General features: G+C 38.5%; 1 long non-coding RNA gene across 1 annotated transcript; it reads left to right on the top strand.

The window, feature by feature from the left end:
• The first annotated feature begins 1,064 nt into the window (after positions 1-1,064).
• LOC146552485 (uncharacterized) lies at positions 1,065-2,476 on the top strand. Its single transcript, XR_014889951.1, has 3 exons — positions 1,065-1,113; positions 1,492-1,587; positions 2,342-2,476. It is a non-coding gene; the product is annotated as an uncharacterized LOC146552485 (long non-coding RNA).
• The last annotated feature ends 8,636 nt before the right edge of the window (positions 2,477-11,112 follow it).

The following is an 11,112-nucleotide window of genomic DNA, read 5'->3' as shown; positions in this document are numbered from 1 at the left end:
AACACCAGGCCGGGGTCTTTCTGTGTGGAGTTTGCATGTTCTCCCCGTGTTTGCGTGGGTTCCCTCCGGGTACTCTGGCTTCCTCCCACCGTCCAAAGACATGCAGCTTGTGGGGATAGGTTAATTGGAAAATCCAAATTGTCACTGGGTGTGAATGTGAGTGCGAATAGTTGTCTGTCCCTATGTGTTAGCCCTGCGACAGACTGGCGACCTGTCCAGGGTGTACCCTGCCTCTCGCCCTATGACAGCTGCACTGTAAACCCCAACAGTCTACCTGACTTATAAAGTTTGTGGATATAACAATTAAAATTCCTCACAAAGTTGAAACAACTTAAAACTTTTCTGTTCGGTTAACGATTCAAACAGTTATAATTGTACATGGCTTAGAAGTTAAGAGTAAATACTGCTTTCTTAATTATGATTTTTGAGTAAATGTTTTTTTCCGAGCTCCGCATGTGGACATCATGACGTCATGACGTCTTCTCTCTAACCTGAACGACGTTGACAGAAAATTCTGTTCAATATGGCTGCCCTTCTCGAGCGACTGGAGAACACATTTGGAGAAACTTGTAAGTAAAACGGAACCTTCGTTATGTTTATTTTTTCCGTAAAAAAGCAAGTATATTAATATGTTGCAGCCAATAACTTGTTTTCGAATGCGCTGTTGTGTTAAAAAGCACAGACCCAGGTGGTGAATAGTTGTTCGCGGTTGTTCGCGCTCTTTTTCAAACATAGATTATGTCGTCAGTTTTACAGTTTTAACCGATTAAAACACAGTTTTACGAAGAATCACACATAAAGAAAGGGTCTTAGTGATATTTTAACGACCCCTTGCCAACGCAAGAAAGTTGGCGTTTTTACAACAGCAGCCTCATTGTTCGGCAGGTTTTTGGTTTTTTTTCTTCTCATTAGCATCATTCAAAAGTGACTTAGCTAGCAGTGGCAACTTCTATCTAAAACAATTGAAATATAGCAAGGTGTTGTATATTTAGTGTGCTGATAAGGTTTTCAATATTTTTATTTTTTCTTCCAAGGCTGAAGGCCAAAGACAAAAAGACAGAAGGAAAAAAAATTCAGACTGCAATTAATTTCAGGTGGAGACAGTAAACACAGGTGAGTTGAAAGATCTATTGAAGAAACCATTCATTAAGTCCCTTAAGGTGAAGATTTCATATATTGATAATGATAAAATTAACACAAATTAAAGGTTTCACTGATAAACACACAATTTTTCCTTGCTTTGAACCCCATGTTCTATATAGATCACAGCTCTGATCTGGAGAACACTATTTTAAAATACTGTGTAGGGTTTTTGTCAAATGATTAAGAAACATACTCTCTGTCACAAGAGACAGAAAGGTTGTATCTTAAAAGAAAAGTCTCCAAAATTTAGTAGAGTCTGATGTCATGCAGTTTCATAAACATGTATTCTCCCCAAAGAATGACACCTGAAAACTTTGCGTTAAATGAACTTTTCTTTTCCCTTTTTAGGAGGCGCCTGATATCAACGTGAAACGCACTGCAGTACTTCGTGCCCTTCCTGTATACCTGCGGGAGGAGGACCCAGAATTCTTTTAGACATGTAATGTAAGTGTATTTTTGCATTACTTAAATTCTGCCAGTAAGATAAAATGCTATGGATTTTTTTAAATACAATTTAATACCCTAGCAGCTACCAAATTGTACAAACAAAATACCCTCTCTGTAGAAAACCCACACACACACAGGTCAGGAGCAGGGCACAGGCGTATCACAGCACTATGGCTATGCTGCAGGTGGCCCAAAAACCAGGCTGAAGTCAAGATTTAGTTTCTTTTTGAGATAAAGTCATGAAATAAAAAATTACTTTTTTTTTTAGAAAAATAATAAAAATACAAATTATGTAATGCAAGAAGCTAACACGTTAATGTACATTTTTCAAAAAAAGTAGAGTACCCTAACTCGTTACAAAGTAACCCACTACACTGCTGAATGTTTTGCTAGATTACAGGTCATGCTTGTCACATTCTCTCAAACCAACCTTACTTATTTAATTGGGGCGATCGTGGCTCAAGAGTTGGGAGTTCGCCTTGTAATCAGAAGGTTGCCGGTTCGAGCCCTGGCTTCGACAGTCTCGGTCGTTGTGTCCTTGGGCAAGACACTTCACCCGTTGCCTACTGGTGGTGGTCAGAGGGCCCGCTGGTGCCAGTGTCCGGCAGCCTCGCCTCTGTCAGTGCGCCCCAGGGTGGCTGTGGCTACAATGTAGCTGCCATCACCAGTGTGTGAATGGGTGTGAATGACTGAATGTGTAAAGCGCTATACAAATACAGGCCATTTACCATTGATACTGTGTCTATTCCAGGCGGACGCATTGGATGAGTCGACCCTCATTGACACTCCAGTTGCCCTTCTCACAGTGGTTACCGACGGCGCTTCCCAGTCCAGTCCATTTTACTTCCTCAAGCATGGCTGTTTTGGTGAAAGGCGACTAGGTGATATTCCCAGATTTGCAAATGCATTTGCTTTATTGTTTGGCTTGATCTATGCTCTGCATTTAGACTACCCCAGGAAGCTGGTTCACACATTTGCCTTAGTCCAAAATATCTTCATGGGGCTTGATGACGGCAAACCCCTGAAACCCCTGCCTACATGCTCTTAAGGAATATAAGGCAATGTTTGTTAGGACACGCACTCTGTTACTGAGCACTTTGTTTGAAGCACTTTAAGCACTTTAAGTTTACTACAGGCTTTGGGTGGATTTAACTCCATCAGTTTACCTAATTTTCCTATACTTGACTGCCTTATCTGGTTATTTGGAAGCTGATCATCTTTGTACCCATTTTAAAAAATTGTTTTTCATTTCTATTTAAAAAAAAGTGATTAGTATTTGACTTTTTGTTTTGCATTTTTGTGTATTTTGAGAAAGATGCAATTAGGACTGATGTCGTCCTTTGTGAGTTTATAAAAAGATAAATGTTCTACACAGAATTTATAATGCTCACTTTATGGTGCCGATGTCCATGTTAGTTGTTTTATAAAAACATTTGTGATGTTTTTAAATTTTCATGAAAAAATGTTAAATAAACAAAATGTAAAGTAACTGAATTTCCGTACTTTTTTTTTTTTTTTAGTAGTCTACACTCACAACATAAATATCTTTTAATTAATAATCAGATAATTTGAGTTTAGGTTGTAATATAATTGCATTGTGTTGCATCAAAATAATAAACTACAAGAAACAAAAATATTGAAATTAAAGTATACAGTCTTTGAGTAAAGCTCAATTAATAAAATATAAAATATAATTTAAAATTTTTAGGTTAACAATAAATACAAATTTTGAGTACCCCATACTTAGAAGATATGAGTTTTTGTACTTAAATCTTTTGAGGTAATCAGTTTCCACAAAAGTTTTAAGTTCAGTCAACTTGTTCGGGTTTACAGTGTGGGATAGGCTCCAGCGCCCCCCGCGACCCTGAAAAGGATAAGCGGAAGCGAATGGATGGATGGATGACCACAGAATAGTTTCCCACTTTTCTCACATTGACATGTGGTTTCTTCTTTGCTTCATAGAGCTTTAACGTGCTTTACAGTTATGGTTGTTTTCATAGATAGCAAAAGTCTGAAGATCTGCATGACTGTTTAATGCATTGCTTCTTCAGAAATTTTCTCTGTTGATGTTATTCACTGCAGATGACGTGATATTTAAAGTCTTCAAGTTTTTGTTGAGAAACATCATTCTGAAACTCTCTATGATGCTCTTTTCATACCCACTCACGTTTCTGTTGCCATTTAACGTAAATTGTTGCAAAGGGTTCTTCCAAGTGTTTCTTTTTAGTAACATTTACTTTGCCAGCCTTTTTATGCCCCCTCCCAACATTTTTGAGACTTGTTGCGTTCGTAAAATTCAAAATGAGCTGATATTTTTTATTAAATTGTAAATGTCTCAGTTTAAACATTTGTTTTCCATGTAATGACTTGTTATGATTTGGTGCAAATCAAAAGACTCAAGACGCAAAAGAACATAAGAATTCATAAATCAGCCATCACCATCAGTGTTACAACGTAATCTTGATTATCCACAGCTTTAACAAAAAGGTACAGAAAAGGTGACTGTGACCTTATTTCACATTTCACTGAGTACTGAACTACAGACAGTGATCTTGGTTAGTGAATTTTCAAACAGCGGTGCCACTTACATAATGTACGCAAGGTAACCACATGCTTCTTGTCTCCAATTTCTTCTTTTATCAGTGTCATCTTCTGGCAGACACGAGAGTACATATGATGAATTTGAAACACATTATTACATTACAGATTATTCAGATTTTTTTTGTATTGAGGGTAATTCATTCATTTAGGTAATTCGTTAATGAAGAAGCAGCAGAGGAGCGGGTATACTGTATGAGCGTGCTGCCTATTGAACACACTGAATAATTCTCTCTCCGACTGGGAGCAAAGGCTAGTGTAAAAACATAAAAAATCTGGTTACTGACAATGTCTACTTGTCATGAGAAAGACTGGTTGGACTGAGCCATGCCTCAATTACAATAACTTTCATAAAACCTTAGAAGAAGAATTATAATGATGCGCAGGCTCCAAAAACATTTCTAAAGACCCAAGTGTTTATTACTCCATGATAAGATAAATTTGTCTCCCTTCAAGAGGACCGTGTGAAACACAAACAAAGGTGAAAGAAATCCTAAGATAAAAACACAGTTTGCAAAGTACCAGCTGGACCTTCCACAGTACTAGTGGGACAATTGTCATGGCCCCTGGTGTTCCGGTTCCTCGGTGACAGCTCACCTTTTCTATTTATTCCCTGCTCTTCTTGCTCCATCTTTCTCTACTTCTCTTCCTCGGTGAGCATGTGCGCTTTGTGCTCCGTATTTCCAGAGGCGAGGCTATTCCTGGTTTCCGCACACACGCACTGATTACTCACCCACTGCAATAAGAAGCCGGTCCTTCCGCTCATTCATTGCCAAATCGTTCCACCATTTACGTGATATTACTATTCAGGCTCCCTAGTGTTTTGACTCACAGTTAACTCCCTGTGCCCTGTTCCTCATACTTACCTGTGGACCTATGCTCTCCTCCTCTGTGCAGACTCTGCTCATGTGCCAGTATCAAATCTGTAACACTCTGATAGGTAATTCAGGAAATTACCTCGCTGCCCTCTGGCTCTCCACTCCGAACCTCTTGCTTCCCCCACTTCCCCTTCTTTGCAGACTTTTTTAGGTCTGTGACAAAATATTGTGTTTGTAGGAAAACAAGAAACTATTAGCAAACACTAATACCTTCACAGACCTTCACAGACATATTAGCAAACACTGAATTGTCTTTGAAACAATAAAGATTGATGGAGGGGGGGGGATCAAACTGCTTTGCTACCCCAGGGCCTGAACGCCTTGCAGTGTGCAGGATAAATGAAGTTTCCCCTCCCTGCAGTGTGTGTCATTACTCAGAGTGTTAGATAGATATGAACACAACTACTTGTGTCCTGACTTAGATGAAGATGAGACCACAATTCATGAGTAATCAGTTATTGCAAAAAACTCTAAAACCTATTCCTGTAATTGAATGTATCCCCATACCACAAATAATAATAATAATAAAAAATCTCTACATGCGGCTTTACTATCCTCCGATCCTTGACTCGGATGAGCAATGACTTCTATAAACGGGCGTAATGGATAAACATAAAACTTGACTGGCCGGGGGAGGATAGCCACCGGAAGGGAATATGTCCACGATGACAAAATGTGGAGGTGATAAAAAGCAATAATATCCATATGTTTAGAGAAGAGCTGTGTGTTTATCATCAGTGTCGTAATGCGTCACAAAACGGCCACTAACATTTTCAACATAAAATGTGTGCCGTACGGAGCCCCGCAGGGGACATGGGAGAAAAAAAATTAAGACGCAAAAGTCCGACTTAATTTTTTTTTCTCCCATGTCCCCTGCGAGGCTCCGTAGTGCCGCATTAATATGCCAACCAAAAGATAATTAAAAATCACTAGAAAAGAAACAAAAAAAAAATTATCATAGTAATAATAATTCGGGGGCTATGTGATCCTAATGTCTCAAGGAAGGGAACAAATAGGATTTATTAGTGGAGACAAAAAATGTGACTTAATGACTGAAAACAAAGTGAAAGGGAAAAAAATCTGCTTACAATTAGGCCACTGTTGTTAAAATTAACAGGGAATTTATATGCGCGCAACATCAACAACAGAGCCGGCTGTGATAGACTGCTGATTACTGGAAATCTGAAATGAATCTATAATTAACTCATTTTTTATTCTTGCCTCTTTTTAGTCTTCCTACACAGCTGTTTGTCTTTCTTGGAATAGTTTTTTTGTTTTTATAAATTCTCTTGAGGACAGTGAATGAGTGTTTGAGGAAAAACTGTAACCAGCGAGAAACAGCTATCCAAAGTCATCCACATCTTCTTATCGCTGTCATATATCCTACTTTTAACCATTTGTGTTGAATCTGATTTTTTTCTAGCCAATGAACAGAGACATGAGGTGGGATGTGGATGATAATGGTGGAAATGAAATCATGAATGAGTGAGCACTTCACAAACTTCTCACTCGTCACGATTTGGCTTTTGGACAGAGAAGCAGCAAAAAATCTCATTTAAGTGATCAAAGGCGTTGCTGATGCTGCTACTGCTAATTCTCCTGAGTCAACACTATCCCTACTGTGTGTGTGTGTGTGTGTGTGTGTGTGTGTGTGTGTGTGTGTGTGTGTGTGTGTGTGTGTGTGTGTGCATACTCCAGCATTCAATGCAAACCTGAGTTTGGCCCAAAATGTGATCATATTCTCTATTATGTAGATTTTGACATCAACAGAGTAGCCATTCGTATTTGGTATTGTATTTTTTTCTCATGCTATAGTGGCTTATCTTGTTTGGGGATTAAGGAAGATACTTATATAAAATGCATTCTTATGAAGTTATCTTTTGTTTTATTGTCTTTGAAGTCTGGAAAGTTTGGCATGTTTCCTTTTTATGAGGGTAAAGTGTAGTCAGAGGGTAGAATGAAAATGGAAATAAGTGCAGAAAGTATGGCGTACAAGCTTCCTGTGCAATCTATGTGCAATTTATCAAAGAGTAACATTTTTGTCAAATACAAATGCTCAGAGCACAAGCACAGATTAAAAAAGAGGTTCAATTCTTAGACTTTAATTATCCTGAGTGATGCCTCCTTTCTTTATATTTTACTTGCAAGGAGTCAGAGTTTCAAAGCTGTTGTTAAAAAAAAATTCTCAGAAGGTGTCTCAAAGTCTTTGAATATTTGCTGCTTTTTCTCTCATTTTCAGTCCACTCCTTGTACCTGACCATTTTCAGAGGAATGCTTTTTGTTTTTCTTTGTTTTTTTGTTTTGATACTTAATCCACTTCTTAAGCCACACACTGGTCTATGAATGATTAGAGCATAAAAAGGCAAGGGATGGGCTAGTGTCTACATACGACAGACAACTTAGCAAAGAACCGATTTTAAATGGCATCTTTTGGCAATTTGTTTTTGGCAGCCTGTCACAAAAATGCATTATTTGTTCCCACGTCTATAGTGGAATCTTTGATAAAATGCCAAAGATAAAGTAGTTTGTCCAGCATAAAATAGTGTTTTTGCACCAACAAGGTGATTCCTAAATAACTATTAGCCAAAAGCGGTGGCACACCATGATATATTGTGCCGTTGTGTGGAGTATCTGTTTAAGGAAAGGTCAGGAAACTGGACAAGTAGAGGAGAAAAAGTGGCAAAAATATCAACAGCAGATGACCAGAAAATAAAAGTTGTGTACTTGAGAAATTGGGGGGAAAATACTGAAAAGTCCTGAAAGAGGACTGAGAGATGCATCTGGGGCTACAGTTATTCCATCTACTGTTTGCCAAACCCTCATCACAGAAGGTCTCAGAGGAAGGGTGGCTCTCAAGGAATAATTCTTAATGAAGGGAAACGGGGAGAAAGGCTGAGATAAAATTACACAAGAACTGGACTGAAAATCAGTCAATCTCGTGGAGAGATGAATCCAAAAGTGTTAGTTCAAATCATTGTCAGCGTGTACAGGGGAGGTCAGGAGAGATCGGATCTGGAAAACATCTGATTGGCAAGAGCTTCATTTTTCAGCATGACAACAATCCCAAACACTTGCAATACAGTAAAAGCATACCTGGACAGAAAAGCACACGATGGCCTCCCCGGAGCCCTGATCTCAAGATTAAGCTTTTTGGGAACATCCTTACGGAGAACAGTACAAAAGGCAGCATCCAAAGAACACTTTCTTCTCCTTCAAGAACATACAGAACTATTCCTGAAGGCTTAAAGAAATTAACTTGCCAAAGAGAGATCAGGCTGGGTTTCAAAAATAATGATCATACCAAATACTGACTTTAGAACTGTACAAAATCTGTTTGTCTTTGTCTTTATTGTATTTCCTCGCATACTTCCTTTGCACACTTCATTTACTTACAGAACCTTTTTTTCTACCTTTTTCTAGCAAAATACACTGCCATCTTACAATTATATCAAAGTGGAAAATAGCAATAAGAAACAAACAATTTTTGTACTAGACTACAAACATACCCATTTCTTCTTTAACTTCATTAACACCTTAGCTTCCAAGTATTAAAAGGCCTCAAGTGGCCATTAAAGGAACTGCAATTTTTGGCACCCTGGCGATTTGTTGCCACAGCAGATGCTGGAGGTCGAGTGGGCTGGTTTAAAAAGGAAAAGAGAATATTTCTTTCCTTTAGTATGTAAATAATAACACATCACAAAAAGGGTTTTTATTTGGTCATATGGGATTTGTTTCCCTCCATTGATACTGGAATAATTAATCCCTCACAAAAACTGACCGATGAACCATGTCACGCAGGACAGATGTGTGTTAGCTTTTTAATTTCTTTTGTTTTGAGTGATCAGCTAAACTTTTGCAGTTGATGTGGTCTTTGATGCTTTCACCAAAGATGTTGGGAATATAAAGCATAATGGTATAAATACTGTTTTTTAGATTTTGTTCTCATTCGTGATGTTTTGTGTATAACACGCATATGTTAAAACTTACACGGCTGATTTGAGAAAGCATCCGCTTTTAAAAAAATTAATTATCTATTTATTTGAGGTCAAGTGATACTCTTAACTGAACAGATATGAGGGCATTTTTTCTGAAGCCTGCTCATCCATTGCTGCCTTTTTGGTTACCCATTTACTTGTTTTCCATCACTTTAATCTGACAGCTACAAAACACTTGAAGGTATTCTGGGTACGTGCAGCGTTCATTTTAATCCCCAAAAGTTTGAGCAATCTTGAATCCCAAATAAATATTTACTCAAAATCAGCTGCTGGCAGGAGGTATTAATAATCTTATAACCATGAGTTATATAAGAAGGAATCAGTGATAGTGTGATGTTTGGCTGAGTGGAGGAGGCAGAAATGAAGAGCCTATAAAACTGTTCAATAGTCTAGATTTATTTTATTTCACCTCTCTTTTTTTACAGCAGTTGATTCTGTTCACATATTTTACGCAGGTTTGTTGGTGCCAGGATGATCTCCTTGCTGCCTTGTATGAGTTCACATTGCTGCTGGTGGTGGGGGGGATATTTTCGTGACACCCTTTGGGCCCCTTAAGACCAACTGAGCATTATTTCAATACCACAGACCACAGTGTACCCATCTTCTGATGGTTGCTTCCGGCAGGATAACTCCCCATGTCACAAAACTCAAATCTTTTCAAATTGGTTTCCTGAACACGGCAATTAGTTTGCTTACTCAAGTGGCTGCTATAGTAACCGGATCTCCAATAGAGCACCTCTGGGATGTGGTGGAACGAGAGACTCACGTCATGGATGTGCAGCTGACAAATCTGATTCAAGTGTGTGATGCAGTTATGTCAATATGAACCAAATTCTCTGAGGAAGTTTTCCAGCATCGTGATGAGTCTGTGCCACGAAGAATTACAGCAATTCCTGTAAGAAAAAGCGGTGCATGGCACTGGTGAGGTGGTGATGCACGTACAGTGGCTTGCAAAAGTATTCGGCCCCCTTGAACTTTTCCACATTTTGTCACATTACAGCCACAAACATGAATCAATCTTATTGGAATTCCACGTGAAAGACCAACACAAAGTGGCACACACGTGAGAAGTGGAACGAAAATCATACACGATTCCAAACATTTTGTTCAGCCTGTGAGTTGAGGTGGACGGCCTTGTCTTGGTAGGTTTACAGTTGTGCCATACTCCTTCCATTTCTGAATGATCGCTTGAACAGTGCTCTGTGGGATGTTCAAGGCTTGGGAAATCTTTTTGTAGCCTAAGCCTGCTTTAAATTTCTCAAGAACTTTATCCCTGACCTGTCTGGTGTGGTGTGGTGTGTTCTTTGGACTTCATGGTGTTGTTGCTCCCAATATTCTCTTAGACAACCTCCGAGGTCGTCACAGAGCAGCTGTATTTGTACTGACATTAGATTACACACAGGTGCACTCTATTTAGTCATTAGCACTCATCAGGCAACGTCTATGGGCAACTGACTGCACTCAGACCAAAGGGGGCTGAATAATTACGCACACCTCACTTTGCAGTTATTTATTTGTAAAAAATGTTTGGAATCATGTATGATTTTCGTTCCACTTCTCACGTGTGCACCACTTTGTGTTGGTCTTTCACGTGGAATTCCAATAAAATTGATTCATGTTTGTGGCTGTAATGTGACAAAATGTGGGAAAGTTCAAGGGGGCCGAATACTTTTGCAAGCCACTGTATGCTATGATCTTAAATCGTCCGATCGATAAATAGATGGATACTGTAATGGTTCAAAGTACACAAGCTGTTCAATCAAAATGATATTCTTAATTAAAATATAATTATTGCTGTTATCCATGGATTTTTTTAATTTCCTGATGTACAAAAAAGCATAAATCAGTATTGTGATTATTTTGACTAAGATGCTAAATTAAAGTTATTTACTTGCATTCCTGAGCAGAAAAATTAGCTTTAGTGGTTGAATGCATGCTTGATTAATTTCTGACTTTACAGAGAAGTTCAGGTTGCCGATTCAGATGTGGGTTGCTTAAAACTGTACTAGAGGAAAAGAAATGCACTTAATTGGTAATACATATCAGAGGTG

The sequence above is a fragment of the Mchenga conophoros genome, linkage group LG19 (assembly GCF_057382185.1).
Source record: "Mchenga conophoros isolate Kocher_MC1m ecotype Shallow Benthic linkage group LG19, M_conophoros_male_GT1.1, whole genome shotgun sequence".
Taxonomy (NCBI): Eukaryota; Metazoa; Chordata; class Actinopteri; order Cichliformes; family Cichlidae; genus Mchenga; species Mchenga conophoros.
The sequence above is the reverse complement of the archived record's forward strand: the minus strand, read 5'-3'. Positions and strand labels throughout refer to the sequence as shown.